General features: G+C 45.2%; 1 protein-coding gene across 3 annotated transcripts in view; it reads left to right on the top strand.

Moving 5' to 3' along the window:
- The first annotated feature begins 9,422 nt into the window (after positions 1–9,422).
- The window catches only part of DCAF1 (DDB1 and CUL4 associated factor 1), a 106,862-nt gene continuing 103,417 nt past the window's right edge, over positions 9,423–12,867 (top strand). For 2 of the 3 annotated variants that reach the window (XR_012159884.1, XM_073352498.1), the window contains exon 1: positions 9,423–9,552. The gene's annotated coding sequence lies outside the window, so the exon portion shown is untranslated. The remainder of the gene's footprint in view (positions 9,553–12,867) is intronic. The other variant, XM_073352499.1, reaches the window with a different exon arrangement.

The following is a 12,867-nucleotide window of genomic DNA, read 5'->3' as shown; positions in this document are numbered from 1 at the left end:
TATTAGCTGGACTGGGGTAGAGGCGGAGTGTCCTCTAGTGGGACATTCAGAGAGAATCCTCTGCATTTCCCATGGGCAATTCTTCATATTTCCTAGCAAAGAGGCCAATTTGTGCCGTCTGTGGCACCAAAATCTGTAGAATTAGATCCTTTAGGTTGCAAATATGGGATCAGAGTTTAGTCTTTATAGCTCAGCTCCTGATATTGTATCCCTCCTCCAAATGCCAGCATAATCAACCTGGGCATGGCACACTGTAGTAGAGGTTTAACACATATAAAAGTGTTAGTAGGAGATTGAACTTATCTGATCCCCTCTCGCCTGACATAGGGTTACATAGCAAGGGTCAGTATCCACAGACTCAATAACTACTCTTACATCTTCCCTTATAACAAATAAAATGCAAATAAATAATAATAGTAGCCAAAAATAGCATCTACAGGGTATTGTAGTCAGTTAAAGCCCTGTGGAAGGGTAGACTCATCCCTAGAGCACCTTCTCCTAGATGGGCATGGCATAGCAGACTGTCCTCTCCAGTGTCCCCTACTGACAGTCACTCCAGACCCACAGCAGTCAGTGTCTTCTTGAAACTCAGCCCATTGGCCCAGTCATACTTTTCCTACCTTTGCTGTGGTACTTCAGTCCCAAGCCCATATAGAACAATGCCCAGTCCTTTCAGCCCCTCTTCTCAGGGGTTATTAAGACACAGGTCCTCCCGTGGGATCTTCAAGCTAGACCATTCAAAAAAAAAAACAAAAAAACCCACCACCCAACTCCCTGTACTTTACTAAGTAGTCAGGCTCCCTACCACAAAACCCCTTATTACTCCCTTATTTGCAGTGCCATTTTTAATCCTCTTTTGGGCCCATTGCAGCAAGAATCACCATCTCCTATAAGCTTTGCTTTTTAATTGTCCATACCAAGGATTTTATATACCTCTAGTAGCCTTCCCTAACACCCTGGGCTTCCTTGCCATGTCCTACACCCTTTTTTCCCCTAAGGTTTCTTGCTGTAGCTCAAGAAAGCTCTCTCCTGCTCTTATTTCAGAGCATAGCCTCTAGACCTCTCAGCTTTCTACCCCACCCAGCTACCTCTCATCTGGGTCTCCTTCCTGATTTTTCTACTACAGCCTTGTGCTCCTTCCTTTATGCAGGCCCCCCAGCCCCTCCCCAGCTGGGTTTGATCTCCAGTTATGCCTAACACCCCCTCCAGGTGAGATACACTCTGGTCTAATTGGGCTTAAGCTCCTGTTATCCCATGGTTTCAGAGTAGCAGCTGTTAGTCTGTATTCGCAAAAAGAAAAGGAGTACTTGTGGCACCTTAGAGACTAACAAATTTATTTGAGCATAAGCTTTCGTGAGCTACAGCATCCAATGATGTGTGCTGTAGCTCACGAAAGCTTATGCTCAAATAAATTTGTTAGTCTCTAAGGTGCCACAAGTACTCCTTTTCTTTTGGTTAACCCATGGTTAACCAATGTGGGATTTATACACCACATCACAGCACACAAATGGAGATGTCTAGGTTGGAATTTAGGGTAAGAGACCTGAACCTTCTCAAGAGGTTAAAGGATTATTCTGCTTCTTATTGGACATCTGTCAATAAAATCTCTCGCACCTCAGCGGCTTTCTGAAGACATGATTACTTCTTGTTCTTAAAACAGTCCCTTTTGCATGGCCTCTTCGGCCACTAAGGTGGATCTGCTGCCTGGAGCCTGTGTTTGCTGCTCTTCATGTTTGTCAGTGACTGTGACTTGGTGAGAAAGGTATTTCTGTCAGAACATGAGCACTGTCGGTAGTATTCTAGATGTTCTTAGGAAACAGAACCAGCGTATTCCTGGATTCTGTTTAGATGTCTTCTGTTCTTCCTGTTCCTTGAGCCTTTGGCTCAAGAAACTTCTTAAATGCTGGTACTAAGGTTTTTGTCGTCTTGTCTATAAGTGTCTGAACTGGTGATCCCAATCACCAGGTGTGTTGAGGTAGTATAACAATGCTAAATGTGGATCTCTTGAACCTACCCTGTTAGCTCTGTTAAATCTAACTCTTTGTTATTTGTATTGACTTTTTTTGCTATCACGTGACTGTGCATGCTAAAGGCTTGCTTGACAGGGTGTGTTTTCAACTGATATATCAAAAGAATTAATTAAAATAGATCTGCACCAGCCTTGAACCAAAGGTGACCAGGAATCTTATTCCATTTCACTGGATCTTCTTGCATTCTGTATCCTGCAGCACCTGAAGATTTCATGCTTGGATTCAGTATTTTTGGTAGCAGCATTCATGCCTATTCAGAGTAGGTCTATGATAGGGGCTTATACTCCAAGGAGGAAGGAAGGGGTTAATTCAGATGTTGGGAAGCAGGAAGTGCTTCAGCTGGAGTTGATTACAGAGCCTATATCCTCAGAAAGGAGAGGCCTGGCTGACAGAGAAATAGCCTCTTTCAGAGCTTGAAGAAATGAGTGTTGAAGTAAAACAACAAGGGCTGTTTAGAACTATTTCTCAGCTACCAGGAGAGGTTGGGTAAAGTAAGCTGGCTCTGGAACCTTGTTACTATTTTCGCTTGGACTGAAGCAAAACAAAGAACTTGCAATAACTGGACCTTTCACTCAAGAGGGGCTCATTCAGCTTCTTAAAGGAATAGTATTACTGGACTGAACAGCTGCCCTTGTCAGAGCTTTCACAACTGGCAGGAAAAGTGGAGCTGTCTGGTAGTGAACCCCCTTGAAAGCTTTGTTTTGAAAGCAGAAGTTGCAGGTGGAACAGAACTAGCAGGAGGTGCAGCTGCTAGCAAATAACTAGTCCTGTTTGATGAAAATGGTCGTCTTATGCAACCCAAATGAATCAAGCAGGGTGACTATGCAAGAAAGATTTCCATGGCACCAGGCCTTTTCTTAACTAAGATGAGATCAGTTAATGACCCAGAAGCCCTCCTAGAGATCTGTGAATGAATAGCTACGGGTACTTGCAGGTCCTTGAATCTGTGGAGATCTGATCTGCTGCAGCCCTGTCTCAACCCCAAGCTAGCTTACTCGGTCTTGAATAGGCATGTGGCAGTTGGAGTCACAGCAAGTGAAAGCTGTCCTCTTCCTCCCACTCAACCTCTTCCATATTGGGGGACTGCCCTCCCATTGGCTTTTCCATACCAACATTTGCCTTCTGTATTGCAATATGGGAAGAGTTGGGTGATTGCAACCCTTGATGTGCCTATTTATGATACTTGCATATCCACATTCCTCTACAGGTTGAAATACTATGATCTAGAAATCTTAGAGACTTCAGTATCAGTTCCAGGAGGAGAGAGACCAGGCTAGGAGAAGGCCCAAAGCCATAGTTATCAACTGTATGATCTGGGCTAGAAACGGTTAAAGCTGGAATCAGTCTGCCCCTCAGGTGGCTGAACTGATTGTTTTGAAGCAATTAATGCAAATGTTGCCTCTTGGAGTGGAAGAGTGGGTGTGCCAACATTAGGTTAAGACTCAGCCACAAGTGAAGATGTCAATGGAAGGGTGGTAGATCACCTTGGCTGTAATCTGGGCCTGCTCAAGGGTGATGTAAAACTGAAGGGACAAATTGCATAGAGAGAGAGAGAGCGCCCCTCCACTTGGTCTCCTAAAGGAAATAAAATGTTCCAATACCTTTCAGCTTAGACCAAGCAAGCCCCTTGCTATGCAATGATGAGGCCTATGCTGGATAGGACTCAATCTTACCCCCTTGGCATCTCTGTAGGAGAGAGTGAGGCACTAGAAAATTTGTATTTCTACTGCAGGAAAGAGAAGTGCCCCCTGCTATAGATGATGCCCTCCAGTGGAATGGAAGCATCACTTTGAGAGATGCATCATAGAACAGCCCTAGATGGGGTTCTCTCCCCCACTTACCCCCAATTTGATTCTAGTGCAAGCCAAGAATCTAAGCACTGTTAGACTCTGCCTACAGCTAGACTGTTGTAAAATGGGACTTAATCCCATTGGACCTAAACCCCTCAAGAATTGAATCCCATCTAGTGGGCACTTAAGGGAAGGTTGAAAAAAACCCATTCTTTCTGAAAGTCTGTCAGTTGGTTAAGGTGGCCACATGGCATCCATAGCCCTGGACAAAAAAAGACCTACCGTGTCACATTACAGGTTCAGTGGGTCCACTCTCAAGGACTGCTGAAGGAAGCAGCGTAGGATCAAGAGGAAATGGAAGAAGGGTCTCATAAAACCTCCCTGATATCACTTCCCCTTGCAAGATTAAGAGCTCTTGGCGGCGGATGTTTGGCCCTACAAAACGCATCAGAAGGGAGGTGGACTTGTTTGGGGACTTTGTTTAGTGACTAAACAGAAAAACAATGGTCACAAAGCTAGTACTGGATGACAGGGAATGGATCACTTGATAATTGCCCTGTTCTGTTCATTCCCTCTGAAGCATCTAGCACCAGCCACTGTCCAAAGACAGGATACTGGGGTAGGTGGACCATTGATCTGACCCAGTATGACCATTCTTATGTTCTTAACAAGCCCTCAAAGGAAGAGTGAACTTCCATGCCTCAAATTCCTGAGGCTGCAGTGCAGAGGTAAACATCAGTCTGGGGAGGTTGGTGGGTTTATCCAATAGTGCTCTAGAACAGAGAAAGGAAGATTGCTTCTGATACCTTTGAGTGGGCATAGCTGTTACAGAAGCTGAGTCTTATTTTGCTTTCTACATTTTGTATTAAAGGATGGTGAAGGGAACAGCCCAAGGCCCAGGAGAGCTTAATCTCCTCTGTAAACATAAAACCCTGAATTAGAGCCCTCCTCCAAGGAGAAGGGACAATCTAGGTGGAAGAATACCTCCTCCAAAACAAAAGAAACTGGTTCTGGACTTGTAGCTTAATTATGTTATGGCCTGTTTGATACAGTTGGCACAGACCAAGCTGATCTGACATGGATCTAGACCTAGGTGGAGTGACAAGGGCAACACACCAGTACCAGCTTTAAAGGTACAGCAGTGAAAAATAATTAGGCAGATGATGAATGTGGGTTTAACTGAGGAATTGCACAGCGAAGCACAGGCCCCAGTTGTACTGATCTAGATGCAGAATTGCATGGATCCACTTATCATTTGACCTTGGATCTGTGCAGTTCCTAAGTTTAATGCCTACCCCATGCTATGAGTGGACATATTGGTTAACAGCCACCCTGGGCCTGATGAAAAAGCATTTGCCAATCCTGCTCACTAAGACTTTGTCTACACCAGACTTTCATTGGCAAAACTTCTGTTGTTCAGAGGTGTGAAAAAACACCCCCCACCCCCAAATGACACAAATTGTGCAGATGTGAACAGCGCTTTGTTGGCAGGAGAGCTCCCTCCTGCTGACAAACAGTGGCTATGCTGTGTGCCTTTTAGCTGCACAGCTGTAACGGCACAGTGGTGTCGCCAAAAGGTGTGTAGTGTAGACCTAGCCTAAGTTGTTACAGAAGAGATTTACCTTTATCGCCCCTTTTGGCCTCTTTCAATTTAGAACTCTGCTTCTTGGTCTCCATGGCCTTTCAGAGGCTGATTGTCAACCAACATGGGGTCTCAGCATTTTGTCCATGTCGTGACATCATTAAATGACCTAATTTACAGCCTAGATTGGGAGTTGCAACTGTGGTTCTAGAGTCAGTGGGGATGGCTGTGTCTGATGACAAATGCATTATAGGGAAGAAATAAATGTTGCCCACAGGGCTTTTAAAGGGGAAGATGAAACATCCATGTAAACTTTCCTGATGATTGAGATCAGATGAGATGCTACCCTTGGCATCACTAGAGTTGGAATTTGGGGACTAGTGGCAGGGCATTCTGGTTTTAGGGTGACCAGATGTCCTGATTTTGGGGTCTTTTTCTTATATAGGCTCCTATTACCCCCCCACCTCCATCCCAATCTTTCACATTTGCTGTCTGGTCACCTTATCTGGTTTGGAACTCACTCCCCTTCCTGGAAACTGCATGGTTCTGCTGACTCAAGTTTTGCTTGAGGGTAGGTTAGCTCTGAAGGTGTGTTTTCTTTCATTGCCCTGCAGATGTTGTAATTTGTTCTGATCGTAGGGAAGATTGTTGGCTAACCTTGCTGTGTGTGTATATCTCGAGCTACTGTCTACAACCTAAACATGTCATAGATGGAGGAAGGGGCACCCTATAGCACTGTCAAAGTACACGACACTACAAAATGCAGAATAAGTCACTAGCCCTTCCCTACAGAGTGCACAATCTGACAGACAAGACACAATGGAGAAGGGGGGGCAATAGTTCAGGTACAGTGGTGGGCCGGTGAGAGGGCCAAGTAAATGTGTATTAAGTGGTGAGCTAATCTGTTTTTTCCAAAGACATGGAGACAAAATCTGTACACTTTGTCCCTTTGGCATAAGGTTAATGAAAAGTAGGCGGAGTTTGAAGTGGTTATGTAGATGAACAAAACAGACACATTCTGGAGTTAAACTGAAAAACACTCTGAGAGAACCTCTTGGGTGTTCCAGTGAGTCATCTCTCCTATCCTTTAGGGTGGATGTGCAGAAGAACAGACTATTGCCTAGATGGTAACTCAACATCTCTATTGAACAGCCTGTTCCATTAATTAATCAAGTGTCTCAATCCCCTTGGAAGTGGAGGTTATTTCCCATCTTACAGATCAGAAAGAGAAGGGACGGAGAAGTGAAATGACCTGCAAACAGTCACAAGTGTGTCATTGGCAAAGCTGGAACAGAACCAGCATCCTGACTCCATCCCCTGCTTTAAGCACTAGATCATGTTTCCTCCCTGTGATTAAAGTAACCATACCCAAGTGATCTGTGCATGGACAGAGTCAGAACTGGAGCAGATTCATCTTCTTAAATCTAATAGTTTTCTATCTAAATGGCTTGCTTGGGGTTCAGTTCCTTTCTGTTCCCTGCCTGGTGAAAAGCTGTCCTGTTGCCAAAGCAAGCTGCTGTTAATGGGTGAAAGTAGCTGGCACTGGGAACAGAGCCAAGGCTAAATTGACCAGTATTCATCAATGTCTTATTTCATGGTTGTGAAGCAAAACAGGCAGGGAAAGAAGTTATTCGGATGAATAAAAGGGAGCTCAAAACCAAACAAATGGCATGAGCTAAGGAACAGGTGAAGCTGGTATTGTGAAATGGTGACAATGAGAGAGGATTTTATTATCTGCATTATATAGCCATCCATTGCTTGGTAAAGTACTGACCCCCATCGTCCTTATCCCATATGCCTGGACGGAACTTTGGAACAACCAGAGACTGTCCCAGAGAATCCATTCCAAGCTTTATAGTGAATACAACGCATAATGGGGTCTATTCAGCTGTGTGGATCTCCATGTATTACAATATGAGTGCAGTTTATGTACTTAACTTTTGAGAGATTAGTAACGTGCCCTGCTGCAGCACTATCAAAGGGTGTCAACCATCTTGGAAGGAATGTACATGCTGCCCCGTTTGCTACTGCCTCTGTACCGTCCTACAATATAGCTTTAATATTCCAAAGTAGATGTGCCCTTGTACACAACTTATTTAGCATTTATATTGTGGTAGCTCTTTAGAGCCCAGCCCAGTCTAGGCATTGTACAAATGCAGTAAATGATAGCTCCTGCTATCCTGTGAAATCTGGTCTTGTGTGTGCTTTTATCCTATGCTATACAGATTTCACAAGAGAGATCAGCATTTCTCAAATTGGGGGTCCTGACCCAAAAGGTGGTCCCAAGGTTATTTTAGGGGGGCTGCGGTATTGCCACCCTTACTTGAGTGCTGCCTTCAGAGCTGAGTGGCCAAAGAGTGGTAGCTGTTGGCTGGGCGCCCAGCTCTGAAGGCGGCGCCCCAGCAGCAGCAGTGAAGAAGTAAGGGTGGGAATACTATACCATGTCATACATACTTCTGCGCTACTGCTGGCAGCGGCTCTGCCTTCAGAGCTGGGCTCCCGGCCAGCAGCCGCTGCTCTCCAGCTCCCCAGCTCGGAGAGCAGTGCTACTGCCAGCAGCAGCGCAGAAGTAAGGGTAGCGGTACCACAACCCTCCCTACAATAACCTTGCAACACCTCCCGCCTCCCCCAAATCCTTTTTGGATCAGGATTCCTACAGTTACAACACCATGAAATTTTAGATTTAAATAGCTGAAATCATAACATTTACTATTTTAAAAATCTTATGACCTTGAAATTGACCAAAATGGACCATGAATTTGGCAGGGTCCTCATAATGTGCCAAGGCCCTCCCTTTTGTAACTTGAGTGACTGATAAAGTTACTCCAGGGATAAATGGGATCCAACGTGATCAGTAATGGAGCAGGTGCAGTTGAATAGTGAATAATAGGGTAATATTAGTCCCAGGTAATTAAAACTTGTATATTATGGCTTACACCTGGCTATATCCATGAGCATGATGTCAAGCTATTATCATGCAGTCCCATAGATGGTAAGTGCAGGGCAGGTAAAACTTGGAAAGAAAATCGAGGGAAAAACAATTATTATTTATGTTCATTTTATTTTCATGCAGGTGATTCTCAAACAGCAGTTGAGATATTTGCATGAAAAACTGGCTTGTGCCCCTAAAAGGCTGTGTTGGCACTTAGCAGGTAAAGGAGCTGGATGTTCTTCTGCAGGCAATGCCCAACCTAAGCCCCTGTCGGTAACTTTGCAGGAGCTGGAGGCTATACCTGATATACATAAAATGGATCAGTTCACAGCTGCTCTTGTCTTGTCTCTAATAGAAGTGTGGCCTGTGACCATTACAGGTCTTGGATGGTCTCCATTTTCAGTTGAGTGACCTTTAGTCAAAAAACCAAACCAACTCCCCTGCAGCTGCTGTACTGGTTGTAGAACTCCTTCTGGCTTTTGGGCTGCACATAGATCTCCGGGGAGGGGGAATGGAAAGGGAAGAGTGATGATGGGGCCGGGGAGGTTGGCCTTATTGAATTCTGGGAGGCTGTTCCACATGGCTTGGGTCACTGAGGGGTGGGATGCAGGGATTTATCAGAATATACTGTAGGGTATCTGTTAGCTCTCCTGCCCTGGCTTGGAATCCTGCCTTACTCCTTCCTATGCTGAACCTGCCTAGCCTCTGAGCAGGGGTGCAGTTTTACAAGTGCAGGACTTTGCCTGGTGGGTGGATTTGGCTGGGCACTGGAGGCAGAGGGGCTGGGATGCTAGTGTGGAGGGGGCACTGTGGGGACTGTGTACACGGTGGGCAGGGGCCTAGGATGGGCACAGAAGGAGGAGGCCGCTGCCACATTCGTTGGGAACTGGGGTGGTATGGGGCAGTAACTCCTGTCCCCCCACCCTGAAAACGACGAATAGAGCCTACAGCCACGCGGAGAACTACAACTCCCAGCCTCCCTTGGGCCTCCTCCCGCCCATGGAGCAGAGACGCCTGCGCGCTGGAGTCGTTTGATCTCGAACTATGTTTCCCTAGAGGCTGAGCGCGAGCTTCTTCCCTTCGCGCGCCGTGACGGCGCTGCAGCGCGGTGACGCGGAAAGTGTGTGCCCGCCATAGCAATCGCCGCCGCCGCGGTGTGTGCGGGGCCGAGCGCAGGGGCCGGGAGCAGCGGCGGGGAGCCAGCGGGGCATCGGGCAGGTACCGGGGGGAGCGGGCACGGCGCGGCCCCCGGCGCGGCCCCACAGGCCGCTCCTTTGCCCAGTCCCCGGCGCCGGGGGCATTCACCTCAGCCACCGGCCGGGGGGGCTCGGCTTCCCCCTCCCGCCTCGCACGGGGTCGCCCCCAATCAGTCCCTGCCGCCGCCGCCGCGGGCTTCCCTGATTTCACCGGGGCGGCGGCGGCTTCCACAGACACACGGGTGTGTGGGGTGGGGTCTCACTTCCCGCCCCTGCCCCGCGCCGCCGCTCTCGCCCGTGTGTCAGGCTTCGCCTCACCAGGGTCACTGCCCCTCCCCCTAGTCAGGTGGGGGCTTCCCCTCTCCCACTTGTAGGGGGCTACAGCCTTCCCCCGCCCCCATCACTCACTCACCCACCCACCCACCGGGTGGAGCAGGTGTTATTTCTCTCGCCAGTCCCTACGAGGGGGCGGGGGATGCTTCATCTCAGCCTCTGGCCAGGGTGATTCTCTGCCGACTGCTAGTGGAGTTTCAGCTCCCCCCCATGCACTTAGCCTATCCATCTGCTGGGAGGGAGGTGTCTCCCCGCCTGCTGTTGTGGGGGGCCTTGCTTTCTTCTGCACCCTTTTTGCCGAGGTGTCCTCATGTCTCACCCCTTCTTGGGCCTGTTAATGGGGTGTGTGGTAGTGCCCCACGTATCCCTGAAGCACTTGCCCTCACCTAATACTTCATCTTCTCCCCGCCTGCTTTGGGTGGGGATGTGAATGCCAGCCCCGGCAAAGGGGAGACTCACCTTCTCCAACCACGTTCTTCCCCTCGCTATCTGATGGGTGTGCGGAACCGATTAAGTATTATGCCGTCTTTCTTTGCAGAAAGTATAGTTGTGTTTTGTAGTGGGCATTGGAGCATCTAAGTCCTGGTCTGCACAGTTTCTGTATCAATTTTAACTATTTCAGTTAAGGGTATGATTTTTGTACCAAAATAGTTAAATCAGTACAAGTGTGGACTCAGTTGTACCAGTATAAAAGATGTCTACTGATTTAGCTTATTCCTCTTCCCATATGGGAGTAAGCTGTACTGGTATAAGTGTATCCACTCATATAAGTATATTGCACACTCTCTCTGTGTGTACTGCTCTAATTGTACAGGCATAGTTAAAGCAGTATAACTTTTAGTTGTAGAGAAGTCCTGAATAGTTCTTTTCAGTTATGTATGTAGGAATTTATTTGGAAATCTATGGCCTGAGAAATGGGACAGCTGAAACTGGAGCTTGGCCTTTTCATTGTGCTTTTTTTTTTCTTCTGGGTTTTAATAAAGTTTTGTCATGATTTGGTAACAACTATTTTGAGTTTTATTCCCTAGAAACTTAAATCTAGACAACTGAATGATTTAATATTTTAGGCGGGCCTTACAAAATCTTCCTTGTGTGAGTGAGTAAACATTCCTTTTGTTGACAGGCAAGTAAAATATTGATAGTTTTTAAAAAATAATTATTGAATGTTTGCAGTAAGTGCAGGTAAATAGAGTTTTGTCTAGTTGGAGTTGAACTGGAAATAATTGGTGGTGCTCTTTAAGCTCCGCCCACTTATCCCACCACAATGTAATTTAATTCACAGTAAATTGTGCAGCTTCATAAGATTTTCTTCCTTTCTTATATACTTTCGCCAGCAGTAAAATAGTTAGCTTGTGTTGATGTTTACATCATCATCATTAGGCTTCAGTGTTAACCCCCTCTAATATGAGTGGGATAGTTCACAGCTTTTGGAGCTGTTTCAAGCTCTGTGCAAGCTCAGGCAGATGTAACTGATCTGTTTACCTTGGACTCACTGTTTGAAATATATCTTCTGAACCATTAGAGGTAAAGGCCTATTTTAAAAAACCCCAAAATTATGATTTGAAGCACACAACATCTAGAAAAAAAACATATAGGTATGCTGATCTATTGCCAAATTCCCAATATGAACCCTATGTGTGGGCTGGTTTTCATGATAGTTTGGTAATGCTGCTTTAGGCTTCGGCTACAGTGAGACTTTGAGAACAGTTCTAAACACAATTGTCTAAACTAGATTAGAGTGCAATTGTTGTAATGTGGTATGGCCCTATCCATGCTGGATGAACACAGATCTTGTTGTAAGCTCATTTGTCTATTTCAGAATTTAAATATTTATGGTTCTGCTACAGGTTCAATACAAATGATTATGTAAACTTTTTATTTTAAATCGTAACTTCTTTAAAATTTGTTTCTAGTTTTCCACTTCCCATTTTATAATTTTCAGTTACCAAAAGAATGTTTTGTACTTGTTTCCTGATGTTAGTAGAATTTCAGATTGTACACAATTTTTTTTCTAAGAAGTTTCACATTTACAATGCTTATCTATGCTGAAAACAACCAATTGAGTGCTTCATTATCATCCTTACTGTGAGAACAACACAAAACTGATAAGCAAATGTCCTGCACTGTTCTTGCAGCCAGTGACATCTTCCAGTATATTGAAATTCCACAGGTCAAAAAAGTTGAACTATTTTGACCAGACTGTACTTTGTCAGGATTTGCAATTAGAAGTCAGTGGAACTTGTGATCCCAAAGTCCTTTAGGTGCATTGGAAAATCCAAACTTTAGTGCTTAAATATGGGCTTAGGAGCCTAACTTTAGGCTTCAATATTTTGGCCTGTATTCACAATAACTTTGCTAATAAATTGAAAGTCTAAATAACTACTTATTGTTAAAACAGAAGTGATTTTGTTTTGAGGTGACAGATTTTTTTTGCCACTAAGACTTAAAACTTTGGTCGACATGGCAGTGGTGCTCAGGGGTGTGAAAAATCCATACCCGAGTGTTGTAGCTATCCCATACCTGCCTTATGACTTATGTAGATGCAGCTAGGCCAACAGAAGACTGCTTCCATTGACCTAGCTACTACCACTGAGGCGGTGCCACTCGTACAGTGACGGGAAAACTGTTGCAGAGGGCTCCATCTGCACTGTGGATTAAACTGTTGTGTCATGGTGTAGATATGATTTAATAGAGAAGTTTTTAATAAAAAACAAAAACAAACCATTTTAGCTCTTAACTTTACCCTTAAATTTAAACACATGAATATCCCTGAAATCAGTTACTGTTTAGGTTTGTAAAGTTACATGCCTATTTAAGTGTGAGCAGAATCAGGGCCATAATTTTCAATATTTTGTGTATAGCAGCTTCATAAAATTCAAATAAGGTACCCTGCCAGGAATGGTATTAAATAAACTTCATGTATCATTTAGTTCATTATAAATTTGAATCTGTAGTTGCAATAGCACAAGTTTTCAGATTAGTTTCACAAGTCCTCAATCTGATT

The sequence above is a fragment of the Lepidochelys kempii genome, chromosome 7, assembly GCF_965140265.1.
Source record: "Lepidochelys kempii isolate rLepKem1 chromosome 7, rLepKem1.hap2, whole genome shotgun sequence".
Lineage (NCBI taxonomy): Eukaryota > Metazoa > Chordata > Testudines > Cheloniidae > Lepidochelys > Lepidochelys kempii.
The sequence above is the reverse complement of the archived record's forward strand: the minus strand, read 5'-3'. Positions and strand labels throughout refer to the sequence as shown.